At 39.4% G+C, this 17,261-nt stretch overlaps 1 protein-coding gene across 2 annotated transcripts in view; it reads left to right on the forward strand.

The window, feature by feature from the left end:
• Window positions 1-17,261, forward strand: part of WNT7B (Wnt family member 7B) — a 132,278-nt gene that overhangs the window by 69,503 nt on the left and 45,514 nt on the right. The window lies entirely within an intron of this gene.

Consider the following 17,261-nt stretch of genomic DNA (forward strand, 5'->3'; position numbering starts at 1 on the left):
CAGTCACATGGGGGAACCAAAAGTCGAATTTGGCCTGTGGTGTTCAATCAGTGATTTTTGTAACACTGTGAAAGAATGACATAACTTTATGCACTGCCCATGCGAGGAGTGAAGGGCTCATATGTAGGGTGACCAGATGGACAGTCCTGATATTCTGGGCTTTTTCTTATATAGGAGGCTATTACGTCCCACCCCCTGTTCTGATTTTACACATTTGCTATCTGGTCATCCTACTCATATAGTGCTTGGGTTGTCTTGGGGGAGTAAGGCATTTCCTTTAATACTAGTGAGGAATGAATCTCAAAAAGCTGATGTTTGGTTCAAACAAGCATTGATTTGAATATTCACCCAACAATTATGCAAAGCCTTTGAGTTGGATGCAGAGCTATTGGATACAGTGGGCTATTTCCCAAATTGCTGTAAACCAGCATAACTGCACTGACTTTAGTGGAGCTGATTTACATCAGCTGAAGATCTGGCTCAGTGTGTCTTGGCACTTCCATGTCACACAAAAACACAGAAGTGCAGAAGAGAAAAATGGGAGAAAATATTATCTGAACTTTTCTGAAGCTCAGAAAAGGTTTGGCTGCATTTGAGTTTGGCTCGGGGAAGGTCAGAGATGAAGAGGTATTGTTATATCTGAACTGTTTGACTCATCCTTTCCAAGTATTTTAGCATTCATGCAATCTCACTTGTCAGTGTTTCTTTCTACACTTGTAGTAAGATATTTCTAAGTTCATCTGGAGAAAGAAGTTTTTCTTTTTTAGTCCTTTTTATACCTGTAGCAATTTTTTGATCATGCAAAATGGGGAAAACACGGCTGTAATTTTGTTGGATACTGGCATAATCTTTCAGTTCTCTCACTGTTGCACAAAAGAAGGGCTCCAGAAGGGGAAAGAGGTTGACAATCCTCAAACTAGCAAACCTCCAAGTAATGGGGGTAATTTGAGTTTTATCCTTAACATTAATTGCATCAGAATGACATCAAGCCACCTAATTACACAGACACTGCCTTGCTGCTGCCTACTGAGGAGAGAGAAATGCCTGAACCTCTTCAAATGCTAGTGGTTTGGGGGTTTTAATGTTTAAGGGGAAGCTTTTCTGCTACCTCACTGACATCTGTTGTTCAATGGTGAAATCATGATACACTGTTGATAGTGAAGCTGCCTGTGACTCCACATCTGTAGAATTTCTTCAGTATCAATTCTATTTTATTTATTAGATTCGGTGCATCCCACTAGGGCTAGTAAGAAACCTGGTAAGGTTTAAATAGGTAAGAATACTTGAAACACTGAGCAAGCTTTATTGAGTATATTAGAGAGAACATCCTGATAGGGATGGACATTCCAAAAATTTAGCATAAATAGGACCAGATTGGGAGACTGAGTGCTGACTATATGAACACAGATTATTACAACCTGAAACAAAGACAGCACTGAATAAGAACAAGAAAAGAACACAATTGGGCAAAGAGTTCACATAAAACTTCTCAGCCTTTCCTTTTTCCTGCTCACATAGTCATATTTTGCTTACCCTTTGCCAAGCCAGAGGCAGTAGGAGACAGACTATCCTATGCCAACATGTGTTTACCTAATTCCTTTGTTCTGGCTGAACCAGGAGTATCTGCTTGATGAGCCCGATCAATCTATTTACTTGTGCTTTGGAACTTAAACTTGGGTGTGAACATGTGATGGTTTTGCAACTTGGGTCCTGAATTAAGAAATTAATGGTAATAGTGCACAGAGGGGCAGCTGCAGCATTCAGAAGCCCAACTGATAAAGCCAGGAGGGTTCCCAATTTATCAACCCTCCCCACCCTCTGCCATGGCAAGTAGTCAGATGCTTTTGCTCAATACAGATTTTCTAGAAATGTATATGTGCCAAGTATAATAAGTGCTGCACTGAAAAAGAGCTGTGTGTTTATGCTCTCAGGCCTTGATTCACCAAAGCATTTTAAGCATTTGCTTGACTTTAAGCGTGTGAGTAGTCTTGATGATGTCAATGAGATAACTCATGTTCTTAAAGATAAACACATGCTCAAATGCTTTTGCTGGACTGGAGCATCAGTGTTTAGTCTTTGGTGAAAGTGCTTCTAGCCCTGTGTAATTTTGCTCCTAGTAGTTGAAGACTGGGAAAAGGTATGAGACCTTAAATCTCCAGTTTTGAGCAGCTTTTGGTTTGTCATTTTGCTTTGTTCTTTGCTAATCACCATAGTTTTTTCTGTTCAGCACAGCTGAAAACTGCACTTTTAAAAACCTACTTCTTTTCAAGGGTAATACTAATGATTTTAGGGTAATGTGATATGATTAAGATATGTCTGGATGGCTTCTGTAAGGAAAAAAAGCATGCCTCTCTAGTCTGCTAGAATTCTTTGTGTATGTCAACAAAACAGTGGCTAAAGAACCACTAGCTGTCAAAATTTATCTGAAGTCATAATTTAAAGTCCCTCAAGAGACTTTGTGGCCATGGTTAGAGAGTGGATCAGAAATGTATAAGAGAGACAGTAAGAATGGATGGCAAAAAGTTAACAGTGGGATGCCACAAAGACCAGTGTTTTTAACATAGTAATTAAGGATTGGGGGAAAGAGGTGAGTAGTGAGGTGGAACTTTTGCAGATAATACGTTATTTAGCAAGGGTAGATCTAAATGGACAATATGACTGGCAAATGCTAACCAGGCCTCCCTGCCCTAATGTAAACAGACAGTTTATCTAAGCCAGCAGTTCTCAACCAGGGGTACACATATCCCTGGGGATAAGCAGAGATCTTCCAGGGGGTACATCAGCTCAGCTAGATATTTGCCCAGTTTTACAACAGGCTACGTAAAAAGCTCTAGTAAAGTCAGTACAAGCTATAATTTCATACAGATAATGACTTGCTTACACTGCTCTATATACTATACACTGAAATGTAAGTACAATATTTATATTCCAATTGATTTTTATAATGATATAGTAAATAGGAGAAAGTAAGCAATTTTTCAGTAATAGTGTGCTATACTCTTCCGTATTTTTATGCTTGATTTGTAAGTAAGTAGTTTTTAAGTGAGGTGAAACTTGGAGGTACACAAGACAAATCAGACTCCTGAAAGGGGTACAGCAGTCTGGAAAGGTTAAAAGCCACTGATCTAAGCCTGATGCTCACTACTGAGCTGGAGGTCTCTTTCTCCCACCAAGCTGGCCAACCAGCCCCGTTCCATCCTGCTCACTCAGGGGCTATGCCTACCCTGCAGTCAGAGGTGTGATTATAGCATATGTAGACATACCTGAGCTAGCTTTCATCTGGCTAGCTCGGGTACCAATAGCAGTGAAGCTGTGACAGCATGTATGGTGGCACTGGGTTGTGCAAGACCGCCTTGGACATGAGTACATACTCAGGCAACCAGCCTGTATGGAAGTCTGTTCTGCCACACCTTCACTGCTATTGTTACCAGAGCTAGCTAGGCACATCTACATGTTCTGCAATCACACCTCTGATTGCAGTGTAGACACCTTGGGTGAGGTCCTTCAACACTCCTTTCCTGCCAGTTGGCTCATATTGCAGCTACTTCTAATCCATATGCCCACTCCCAGCTCAGTTTTAGCCCAACACAGGTTGGGGTAGAGAAAAACATTGTTCTTCCCCCCTTGATGGGGGTGGGGTAGGGAGATAGTTCAATAGAAAGGAGAAAAGTCACCCCCCTCTACTTGGGGTGAAGGAAGAAGATAACTGAGGGTGCACCACACCTCAGTTGGGCAGATGATAGAATATTAGGTCATCTCCCTTGATTTGGGGTTGGAAATCATGGGCCCTTATCTCCTGGCTTAGAGGGAGAATACTGTAGATGGCCTTTGTTTGTAGAGTTTGTGGCAGATTGTGTGAGTGAGTGAGAATGTATGGCAGAGTAGACACATATAAGCACATATGCATGCCTGGTGGAGTGTGGAGGTATATATCTTGCAAAGTGTGTGTGTGTTGTGTGGCAAAGTTTGAGTATAAATGAGTGGTAACATGAATGCAAAGGCATTAGAGATAGAACAGACTAGAGGAGTGTTATTAGGAGACTGACTAAGGAAGTCAAGAAAGAAACAGGGGAGGAGTTTGGGGGTGGGGCACAGAGATAAAGGAATGAAGGGGGGTAGTGAGTGGGGAAAGGGAGAGACTGAAGAAGGAATGAGAGACAGAGGAAGATTAAGAGAATACAGGGAGAAAAGGAGAAACTGATAGAACATGGAGAAAGAGGGAGAGAGCAGAGAAATCATAAATGGCGCATGAAAACAAAGAAATGGAATAACTCGTAGCTGAAGCAAGATCAGAATGGTCCCTTCTGACCTTAGTATCTATGAATCTATGAATCAAGACAAAACAATGAAAAGGAAAGGAAGGGGCACACAAGGATGTATAATAAAAGTAAAAGCAAGAAGAAAAAAATCTGAAAATGGCTTAATAAGGCTCCAGATATGATCCAGGGAATTATAAACTGGTAAGCCTTACGTCTGAAGCTAGTAAATTAGTTGAAATAATTACAAACAGAATAACAAAACACCTGGAAAATCATTATAAAACAGGGTTTAACCGGCATGGTTTCTGCAAAGGAAAGTTGTGACTCACAAATTGCCTAGAATCCTTTGAATGCATTGTAAAATGGTGAATAGAGGAGAAGAGGTTGACATAATTTATTTATGTGGGTGAGGTAATATCTTTTATTGTACTAACTTCTGTTGGTGAGAGAGACAAGCTTTCAAGCTCCACAGAGCTATTCTTCACCCACCTTGTCTCTCTCCTATCCTGGGACCAACACATCTAAATAAATTGTTTGTAGTGTTGTTGTAGACTTTGCAAAGGCCTTTGATAAGGTCCCACACAAAAGGTTACTAAAGAAACTAACAGGTTTCAGTGGTAGCTGTGTTAGTCTGTATCAGCAAAAAGAACAAGGAGTACTTGTGGCAACTTAGAGACTAACAAATTTATTTGGGCATAAGCTTTCGTGGGCTAAAACCCACTTCATCAGATGCATGGAGTGGAAAATACAGTAGGAAGATATATATATATATACACACATAGAGAACATGAAAAGATGGGGGTTGCCATACCAACTCTAATGAGGCATATCAATTAAGGTGGGCTATTATCAGCAGGAGGGAAAAAAAACTTTAGTGATATCACTACAAAAGTTTATTTTCCTCCTGCTGATAATAGCCCAAAAGTATTCCTCATTTTTTTTAAAGAAACTAAGTAGTCATGGGGTGAGAGGCAAAGTATTGCAATGGAGCAAAAACTAGCTAACAGACAAAAGCAAAGAGTAGGATTAAATGGTCAGTTTTTATCATGGCAAAACGTTAACAGTGGGGGTGCTTAAAGGTTCTCTACTAGGTCCCATGTTGTTTAATATATTTATTGATCATCTGGAAATGGGATGAGTAGTGAGGTAGCAAAATTTCAAAGATGACACAAAGTTATTTAGGTTAGTCAAGGCCAGACAAGAATATGAGGAACTTCATAGAGATCTAAACAAGCAAGATGAATGGGCAACATGATGGCAAAGGAAATTCAATGTAAATAAATGCAAAGTAATGCACATTGGAAGGAAACATTCAAACTACTCATACACCTTTGAGAAAGGAACCTGGGTATCACTGTAGACATTTTAACAAAAACCTTGGCTGAATATGCAGCTGGAGGCAAAAAAGGCAAACATGGTACTAGGATGTAGAAGGAATGGGATGGTGAATAATATGGAAAACATAATACCTTTCTATAAATCAATGGTGTAGTCTCATCAGGCTCACTGTGTGCAGTACAGGTCACCTCTTCTTAAAAAGGATATTGCAGAACTAGAGTGGATTTGATGAAAATGATCAAAGGCATGGTAAAACTTTTATATAAAGAGAAATCAAAAGGATTGGGCTTGTATATCATAGAAACTAGATGACTAAGACAGGACGTGATGAAAGTACATAAAATAATAAATGCTCTAGAGCTTCTGTTCTCCCTGTCTCATAACACAAGAAAAAGGACAATGAATGAAATGAAGGAGCTGGGAAATTCTAAACTAATAAAAGGAAATACTTTTCAAAGAGCATGTAGTTGAACTGTGATACTCATTGCCCCAAGAAGCTGTTGAGACCTAGAACTTCACAAGATTAAAAAAGGGATTGGGTATTTATATGACTATCAAGAATAGCCAGATATTATAATAATAAATGATAAAAATTTAGAAGGGATATAAAACCTCATGTGTCAAAGCTCAAGACAATCTCTATTAGAGACCAGGATGAAGCATAATGTGGGGGAGAGATTATCCCACATCAAACTATTGCAGGGCTCTTCCTCTGGCCACTGCTGGAGACTAGATGGACATTGGGTCTGATCCAGTATAGCAATTCCTACGTAGCTGAAAATTTAAACTTTTGTATGTGTGAATGTTGATTAATACATTGTTCTTTAGGAAACTTTCTGAGACCGGAAAATGTGCTAATAGTGCCACTTAGTCCTGCGGTAATTCTGAGTCACTGTGCATGTGCAGAATTCATGTCCCCCGCAGATGTCTTTGCTTCCTCACAGAAAAATTACTTCTGGCAGAGAAGCAAAGGGAAGCTCAAGAATGGTCATGTGCCCTACTGTGTCAGCACAGGCAGGTTGGTTTGGGCGCCTGGAGCAGCCGTAGAGACATAAATCACCACCGGGAGGGGGGTGCATGTGTGGAGAGAGACTCTGTCCCTCTCACTCACAATTGCAGCATGCTCGGCGTGGAGGGGCAGGGCTTCGGGGTGTTTCTGAGGAGGTAGGTGTAGGGCAGGCTCTGTCCCCTCAGGCAGAGCAGAATGTAGCAGCCTGCCTGCTTAGTGAATTATTCCCACCGTCTTTGTGAATTCCCTCAGGAGTATAAAATATGTGTAAAAGTTTTAAGGATCCTTTACATTGCCAGAGTGGTGTAAAAGACCACTATAAATGCTTATACTGCTTTAGTGATTAGAACTGGTCTACATTTTTGGACTGAAAATATTTCTTATCAAAATGTACTCAGTGAGCTGTTTGCTACTGACCTTTCTGGAGCTGGTCAGTAGCCAATATAAATTGGGAGTTTGATTCCCCTGCCCTCACTTGCTCTTCAGTAGCCTGTCTTGTAACCCTGAGCATATGGCTGCATATATTTGTTGACTAATAACCCAAAATAAAGGGTCAAATCTAGCTACATTACTATTAGGCAAGAAGGTTTGCTCTCCACACCCTTTCTCTATTCATTGTATTGTAGTTTAAATAAATTACGGACATAATTGAAACCAGAGTGATTATATTGCATTGTTTTTACAAATAAAATATGCAGAATTTTGTGGAATTTTAAAATATTGTGCACAGAATTTTTTATTTTTGGTGCAGAATTTTTAATTTTTTGGCACAGAATTCCCCCAGGAGTAGCCACTGTATCTTCTTTGACTTTCACCTCAGGATTAAAATTTAGGGATGAGATTTTAAGAGGTACTGGAGGCAAAATAGCTTTAAAATTAAAGATATTAAAATTAATGGATGATATGTGGTTAAATCTCTTGCATGGCTTTGGAAAGTTCAGTGTGGGCACTCAGTTTCTGTACATTTTATTTCTGTTCCTTGCAGTTTTATGAAACTCTTATTGAAACTCTCTTACTGTTTGTTTGTACAATGTCTAGGACAATCCTGATCTCAGTTAGGGACAGAAGACACTAGTGTAATACAAATAAGGTGGTGTGGTTATGACTGGTTTGGTCACAAAGACTCCCTTGGGATTGTCACCTGGTATGCTGAGACTACCTCTGTCATAAACATACAGCTAAGGGTAGCATAAAATCCCTCCTTTACCTATAAAGGGTTAAAAAGCTCAAAAAACCTGGTTGGCACTTGACCAAAAGGACCAATAAGTTCTGTTTTTAAGAATCTGATTAGTTTTTAGTGTCCTAAAAATCCAACGGTCTGGTCTGTGCTCACCTTGTTTACCTATTTGGTTGGTGAAGAGACTTGGGGGGATATTTTGGTGAAACAGGAACTCCAAGTGGTCCTTTTCCTGAATCTTTGTCTAACTCACTTGGTGGTGGCAGCAATACCATCCAAGGACAAGGAAGAATTTGTACCTTAGAGAAGTTTTTAACCCAAGCTGGTAGAAATAATCTTAGGTCCCCACCTTTCATGCGGGTCCCCACATCTGTACTCCAGAGTTCAGAGTGGGGAGGGAACCTTGACAACCTCTGAGCCCGTTTTCCCCGTCAGCTTGGGACTTCAGAATGCCAGTCTGCTCCAACACAGACCCAGGGTCTGAACCATGCGCCCCAAAGCTGCAGACTTAACTGAAAACAGTTTAAGAAGTGCTCCTGTCTCCAGCACCCAGACACCCAGCTCCCAATGGGATCCAAACCCCAAATAAATCCGTTTTACTCTGTATAAAGCTTACACAGGGTAAACTCATAAATTATCCACCCTCTATAACACTGATAGAGAGATATGCACAGCTGTTTGACCCCCCCCCCCCCAGATATTAATTACTTACTCTGGGTTCAATAATACAAAAAAAGTGATTTTATTAAGTATAAAAAAGTAGGATTTAAGTGGTTCAAAGTAATAACAGACAGAACAAAGTAAGTTACCAAGCAAAATGAAACAAAACATGCAACTCAGTCTAATACACTAAGAAACCGCATACAGGTAAATCTCACCCTTAGAGACGTTCCAATAAGCTTCTTTCACAGACTGAACTCCTTCCTAGTCTGGGTCTAGCAATCACTCACATCCCTGTAGTTACTGTCCTTTGTTCCAGTTTCTTTCAGGCATCTCTTATGGATGGAGAGGCCATCTGAAGACAAAACGGAGGGGTTTCCAAGGCCTTTTATAGTCTCTCTCGTGGGCGGAAACCCCTTTGTTCTCCTGCACAAAATCACAGCAACAAGATGGAGTTTGTAGCCACCTGGGTAAATCACATGTCCATGAATGATTCAGCTTTTTGCAGACCGACACCATTGTTAACATGTTAATTTGAATGTTCCCAGGAAAGTTCAGATGTGGATTGGCGTCTCCCAAAGTCCATTGTCAGTTAAGTGTTTCTTAATTGGGCACTTACAGAGAATAGTCCTTTCCTCAAGAAGCTGACCAAATGCTTCACTGAGGCTACTTAGAATCAAACACATTGAGATACAAGTACATAGCCAATATTCATAACTTCAAACAAAAATGATACACACATACAGACAGCATAATCATAACCAGCAAACTGAGCTATAGCTCAGGAAAGCTTATGCTCTAATAAATTTGTTAGTCTCTAAGGTGCCACAAGTACTCCTAACCTTTCCATAGACACCCCACTTGACCTCCTCTGTACAAGACCTGATGCAACCATAGGACCCTGGTTGCAACAATGATCTATACAGTCAGAGTTCATGTCAATAACATTACAGTGGTGCATGCAGAGAAATTGATATGTTATTGTCTACCTTTAAACAGAGTATCCGTGCTTTGTTTTGAAAGAGATATTAAAATCTCTCCACTGGTGTTTTTAGTGCTATACCTCTCATCCTGAAACTCACTTATCACTGTTTGTAGACTTTGGCAAAAGAGAGATGCAGACAGAACCCAAAGCCATGAATTCAAGTTTGTAACTCATATTCTGGGCAGTCACTAAACATTTGGTGAAGACAGCTATTTCTTCCCAGACTTTACTGCCAACCACAGGTTGGAGGAAAAGAGCAAGCACCTTCCGGAATCTTGTCAGTGCCACCTTTTTGGTGACTGGCAAGAATCCTCTTCTTTATTTCCATGGATGGGTTTGACATCCCTTTTCATATTCACTATTTGAGAACTTGCAGATGAATATGACTGAATGCCAATGAAGTTTTACTATGAATAAGGGAGCTGTACAAATCTTTTAATTGTGAATTATATAGCCATTTTCATTGGAAAATTTCTATACAAATGAGAAAAATGTCTTAATATCCTAATTATTCTGCTTAAGGATGAACAGATGTCATGGCAGTCTTTGGTTAAAGCTATGTAAAATCCAGAAAAAATGGCCTGATTTTTGGGCCAAAACTTGGGCCATATTTGCCAAAACGTACATTAGCTCTGTGAACTTTTCACTGAACCTGGGTGGTTTCAAGCACTTCTTAACTGACTGATGTGGAATATGGTGGGGTTTCTTATGGTTTAACACAAACTCAGACTAAACTTGGCAGTTTTGCTTTGAGATTTCAGATTTATTTGAAACCAAAACATAAGGCTAAATGGGAGGAGTGTCAAACCACATGAATTATAACTGATGAAAAAGGTCCACATGATCCCTGCAAACTGGACCAGATGAGTTTCACGAAAGGCCTGTAAAGAATTCCATGTTGTTCAAGTATTTATTTATTTGTATTATTAGAGTAGCAACTAGAGGCCCTACTGTGCCAGGTGCTAAAAAAAAAAAAAAAAAAAATGTGGCTAGATACAGAAACTTGTATGCATACCAGTTCACACAGGTAATATAACTTTAAATGAGAAACAGAGAAATACCGGGCCAAATCATTGGGTCTGATTGAGCTCCCTTGGGGTTGCAGAATCAGGGCTGTTCTAATTTATGCCTGGCTGCAAAGGCACCCAACAGGTTTCTCCAGCAGCTGGGGATCATTGGCGTGCCAGTGCGCTCCTGACATGCCTCTCCTTTGGCCATGCTCCGGCATGACGCATGTACCAGGGAAGGCCAGAAAGTCGTGGCACAGAGCCAACTTTGGAATCTTAAGACACCTGGGGATTCTACAATGCAGCTGGCTTGGCTGGCTCCACCGCTCTTTTGCACTGATGTATTTCAGTGATTTCATGCTATATCAGGGCCAGGATCTGGCCAATTGCATTAAGAACATTGCAAGTAGTTTATACAAAGGGAAAAATGATGTGTAATTCAACATAATTGTTGTGTATTCATGTGAGGCATTCAGATTTGAATGGATCTGTTACTGCAGTTAGGGACAAATGATAAAGTGACCCAGTCTGGTAGCAGAAGCAATGAATTTAGCAAGGCTGATGCATGGGGATGAATTAGCAAAGTAATTGCATAGTTTTTGTATACTTATAGCTGTGACCTTCTCCAAAGCCATGATCCTCCAGCCAATATCTCATACCCTGACACACCCACTTTACTCAACCCACCTCCTACTCTGCTCAACATTCTCCCATTGGACTCGTCCACATGCAAATCGAGCTTCGCTGAATCCCGTCCCTTCCATTCTCACAACAATGGCTGTATCTGACCCCTTTTGGGCTGCTACCACCTTACCCACTGCTTGAAGGCTGATGTTCCAATCTCTCCAACTGCCTCCTGCTATACATCACCACCTTCTTGTGCCAATTGATTCAGGAATGATCCAATGAACTATTTTTAGACAGTGAATTATTCATTGATTGGTATTATTCAGAACTATGAATGCCTCCTTATTTGAGACCTATCCCCAAAAGAACCCCATCCCACCCAAACCTATTTCAAAGAAAAGCCTCTTGCCCCAAAGGTTAATAAACTCTGGCTCTATCAGATCATTGGTGGAAGGCTAGAAGACTAGAAGGCTCATTTGCCACAATGGTGCATGGCCATAGAGGCAATTTCTCACGAAGCTCGGATCTAAACCAGAGCAGATTTTATAGATCATTAACAACACCTAGAAGTAAAAGAGGAAGCCAGGGCAGCCTCTGAAGCATGGAGCCAGAGTAAATGGCAAAACGGAGATTTACTATAGTTCTTTGAAAGAAGATTATGCAAGCTAATGCTTTGTGTATTGGCCATTCCCTCTGAAATTCTAAGTATTGCAGAGCTCATAAATTACTTCTCTTATCAGGGCTAAATCCAGGGCAAAAATGAGGGCTGGAAGATGAAAGTATCTGTGGAGGGTGTAGCTGACAAGATGTCAGAATTGATCTGCAGATGACGCCTGTGCCAGACCTGGAAAATGATTGGCTTTAGAATTGTTCATCTGACTGTATTTCACATCTCTGAATATATTTCAAGGAAACCCTTTGAGATTTGGGGTGGGGGAAACTAACTCAAATGACTGAGACAGCCACCTGATGGTTGTAAAGAATCAGCAAAATACAGGGCAAGAAACAAGGGCATTTTGAAGACTTTTTACATCTATTAACTTTTGTGAATTTGTGAATCTCTGACATCTTGAAAGAATGCCTGTGAGATGACATTAAGCTTCTCTGCAGTGTGTGGTTTAAGAGAATCATAATGTCTGCAGTGTTTAGAATCCCCCCCCCCCATGCACACAAACATCTCTCACCCATCTTCTGCCATACCCTAAAAATAAATAAATAAAAGGAAACGCTCTAGGATTTTAAGGACAACAGTAATCCGGGCCCGGATTTTATTGCACCAATGTTGCCAGGTGAACCAAATCTTGTAAGCCACTTGGGAAAAAATGGGCGCAAAGCAATGCAGAACATTAGCATATATACAGTAGACATTTAAGAAGATTACCACAATTACAAATTGTGGGTGAGGGGAGAAAGGGGAAGAAGCTCTGCACTGAAGAGACCAGTAAGAAAAATGGGGATTGTGTGGACTCAGTGTGATTAAATCCACACTGGATCTCAGAAAAAGTTTAGGAAAAAAACTGTTTTGGGTACACTGGTCTCCAAAGAGAACATGGAAAGTGGGCTCAAGATGCGTCAACAAGAGCTGGTAGTGTGGGGAAATCAATGGTATGTTATCACACATATTGTAGGAGTGCCAGCCAGTGAGTTATTTTTGGATGCAAGCCATAGATAAGCTTGATTTAATTCTGGATTCAGGCCTGCAGATGGATTTAGTAATCTTTACTCTTAGCTATGATGGGAGTTTAATTGACATGCCAAATGTTCATAAAAACTCCTACCAAGAGTGTTGGAAGTAGTCAATGGTATTATTTTCCATAAAGAAATCCATTGCCTAGACACATGCAGCCAGTACAATGGTGCTCTCAAAGAGCTAGCCAATATGAAAACCATGCCTTTTCATAAAAGTGGAAGACTTCCAATATATGAGGACAGTCAGCACTGACAGAAATGTATTACAATCACACTTGTATTACAGTGCTATCAGCAAATCACTAAATGAGGAACTGTAAATGAATCCAAATAGTTTGACCTAATGTGTTCAAATGTCTACCTTTCTGTTTTCCTTTCCTTTCCTGGTACCATTTCTTTCTCTCTGTTTCAGTCTCATTTTTATTTTCTTATTTGCATGGTTATTTATGTGTTCATTATACTTAATACTTTAATATGTCAGATTAATTGTATGTTTATTGGAGGAAAATCTATCTTTATGTATTTGTGTTTAAGCCAATAAAACAAGTAATATAAATAGTGGATTCTTTGAAACTTGAAGTCTCTAAATCATGATCTGAGAACTTCAGTAACTCAGCCAGAGGTTATGGGTCTGTTACAGGAATGGGTGGATGAGGTTCTGTGGCCTGCAATGTGCAGGAGATCAGACTAGATTATCATGATGGTCCTTTCTGGCTTTAAAGTCCATAAAGGACATGGGGAGAAAAAAAGAATCAGAGAGCTGGAAACAAATTGGAGGGGAAAATGAGCAGTAATTAGATAATTTTTAATGTAATACAGAGTAGGACAGACTTTATCAAAAGAAAGAGAAGAATCATCTTTAACATAGAGATAGGCGCTCTAATGATGTAGGCATTTGTCAGTCAGTTGGGGACTGGATTGAACTTTGGGCTGCAATATTTATCTGGATCTTTTCTTATCTTCACATGAGTGGGAGTCCAACCTATTAACATTCAAGCAAACCATAAGTAAGGAACTTTGTCTCAACAATCTGAACTTGACATCTGAATTGGTAATATCAAGTAGCTCCCATAGTTCACCTCAAGAGGTGTCTTCTTAAGAAATCACATACATTTCTACTCTATGATATCTGCAAAACTATAATATTTGAAATGTCAGCATAAAAGCATGCAGTGTATATTCATTCAATTTAAATCTCTGCTAATTCATAGCCTCCAGAAAACAACATGGTGCCAGCCTCAATCAAATCTTCAACCCGAGTTCATGGTTATCTTAACAGCAGCTATATACTGGGGGCCATTGTATAAAAATTGATGTTTACCATGGTATTTGCAGTATTTTGTTTAGTTCAAATAGAAAATAGCATAAATAACATGACAAATTTAACAGCTGTGGGTGAAAAAATTCTAGTTCTTAATGGACTCCAGTCTATATACTACAAGATACATAATTCTGGAACTCTGGCATAATCTTAGTGAGAATGTTTACAGAGAAGTCCTTCTCTTAATTAGACAATCAAAAAATAGCGAGACCCCACTTATAGCAGAGACACCACTTATAACAGAGACAGGCAGACTGGGTTGACTGTTGAATAGAAACAGAAATAAAAGTTGGGGTGACTCTCAGTGTCATCATTTTGCAGGAAAAACATAAAGGTGTCTTTAGTACTCACTGCAATGTCTTCAACTGATGGCTCAAAAAAACACACTTCTTTCCCTAATCAACATTTCTGCTCTTGGTACAGAAACAAAGGCAGATGTTGAATAAGGATCAATTGTGTTTGCAATATATTACTGGGACATACGATTTCAACCATGTAAAGGCAGGCACCTTCCATAGAACTGTCCCTTTGGGCTCCTAAAAAGCAGTAGAAAGTATGTCAGACCAAAGAGGGACTTTCCCACCCAAAAGAACAGTGAACCCACTGCTTTATTTTAATTGCTCAAGTAATAGTAAATTGGTGTAAAGTGGGCCAACTGCAAACTTTAAGTCTCTTGTATGCATGAAGACTTTCCTGAGAGAGTAATTTAAGACCACCAAGGAAAACTAGACTGTGTGTAAAAGATAAGATAAAAGAGGAGGCTACTCCTGTTTATGATTTATATTGTCTTGGAGGGAGTTTAAGAGAAGACACAAACAATCCATCCTTTCTGGCAGAAAAAGATGGTATTCTTTCACGGAAGCAGCTGAACTACAAGGTACCTAAACTTTAGTAATAAGATAGACCACTTGGAAGTAGTTGTCATTTGAAAGATTGTATGACCAGGTAAGGAAAAGCATCCCTTATCTTTTACCACTGGGAAATATTATTCTGCCATAATGATAGTAATAGGCTCAGGCTTCTCAAATTTTGGAAGATTTTCTTCTTTTTTAATATTAGGAAACAGATTGTTATTTAAGCATTTAATCACAAACATCACAATAAATTAAGGAAATTTTTCACAGAGACTATTTAGAGGAGAGAGTAAGTGTTCAATGTACGATTTTAAAACCGTAAAGGAACATGATATTCTATGATTCTATGTCCAGGTGGGTGATCCAATAGAATGAGATACCATTTATCAAACAGAAGTGAAGATTATGGATTGTGTTTCTAGCTCTGCCACCTAGTCACCCTGTGGCTTTGGGCAAATCACATTCCAAATTTTTGAAGGGTGTCCACTAATTGTGGGTGCTTCACATTTCAACTTGAGACTCCTATCCCCAGATTTTCCCACAGGCTGAGTACCCCCATCTCCAAATGAAGTTTAATGGGAACTACATGTGCTCAGCATTTCTGAAAATCAGACCCCATGAATCTGAAATTGGGTACCCCAAAACTAAGGATTCACAATTTAGTGAACCTTTTTTGAAAATGTGAGTATTGATCTCTTTGTGCTTCAGTTTACCAATCTGTAAAATGACAACCTCAAGTTGTTAGTGAGGCTGGATTAATTTTTATGAAATACTTTGAGATCCATGTGTGAAAAGGGATTATGGAAATTCTCAGTATCACTTTTAAGAAGTGATTCACTATTAGTAAAGTTTTGGCTGACTTTATTAGAAACTGTGCTCATCTGGCTTCATTCATATCATCGTCTTTTTCTCTCTCTCTCTCTCTCTCTCTCCTCCTCTTTCCTATAATGGAATTCTCTATAGACCAATCATTTTCTCCTGATCCTTAAAATAAATGTTTATTTTATGTTCCTTGCCTTCCTCTGCAATGAATTTTGGTAAGATACTAATAGCTATTTAAACTGAAATTCAATAGATTTTGTTTTCAAAGGTCATGAGTTGGAAGAAAAGTATAGATTGTCTTCAAAGAAAATTGCATTGACTTTCATTAAAACAGCTGCACATTTAGCTCTTTGGCTGAACTCTTGCTTTAAAAAAAGAGATCCTGGTTCTAAACACAGTAGTAAATTGTTCATATAATTACTTAATAAGCATTGTATGAATTGCAGGCAACTAGAAAGTGGTAAAAGGTAGAGTTGAGCAACATTTGGAATATCCATCCCATGGAAAATTCAAAACATTAAATATTTGTTTTCATTCCACCTCAGAACAAAAAGTTGAAATTTTGTTCAATGGAAAATTCTGCAAAATTTTTATTAGGAAATCCTGAAACATTTCATTGAGACATTTTCAATCAAAACAAAACATTTTGGCATGCCTGACATTGACATCCCACAACATTTTGTATCAAGTCAGTTCAACATTAAATTGCCTTTTCCCATTATTGAGTTTTTCCTTGTGGAAGTTGTAGTTTGGCAGCCTGCTGTCTCCATTCTCCCTATGGGCCAGGGTCCCTAGCCAGACTATATCTCAGATGATGCACCCAAAGTCATGTGACTTCCATGATGCCTCACACAGCTCAGTCTGAGGGAAATCTGCTTTGCTTTATGGGTGATGTAGTGCTCCAAGGACCCTAGTGTGTAGGAGAGAATGGAGGCTCAAACTACAACTCCCATAAGGAAATGTGCTAATAGGGCAATGCAGTTTAATGTTTTGTTCAATTGATTTGAAAGGAAAATTTCAATTTTCCAGCTACTGCATTTTTAGACTAGCTTTAATGGAAAGTCTCTGGAAGCAGATCAGTGTTCCATATAGAGAGGCATTATAGGCAGAGTTGGAAGCTGGCCTATAGTTAAGGTTTCCTGTCACTTCCCAGTGCAAGACCCTATCTCCAGTTGCATATAACTTTGCCAACTTTAACCATTCAGGATAAAAACTTTCTATTGCAGGGATCTGCCTCAATCTGAATGAGGTAGGTGAAAAAATAATATGCAATTGTGTAATTAATGCATAAATACAAAGGGACTGCATTAATGTTGCATAGGCAACATTAATTCTGACATTTCCTCTCTTTCCAGTACTTGACTTTGCCACTTTAATGTACATTTTAATCTAATTATACAACAAACAATATATATACAAAAAAATCATAGACACGTTCGGCTGGAAGGGACCAAAAAGTCAGCAAGTGCTGCCTCCTGCACTGAGGCAGGACCAAGTAAACATAGACAGGTGT

The sequence above is a fragment of the Dermochelys coriacea genome, chromosome 1 (assembly GCF_009764565.3).
Source record: "Dermochelys coriacea isolate rDerCor1 chromosome 1, rDerCor1.pri.v4, whole genome shotgun sequence".
NCBI lineage: Eukaryota > Metazoa > Chordata > Testudines > Dermochelyidae > Dermochelys > Dermochelys coriacea.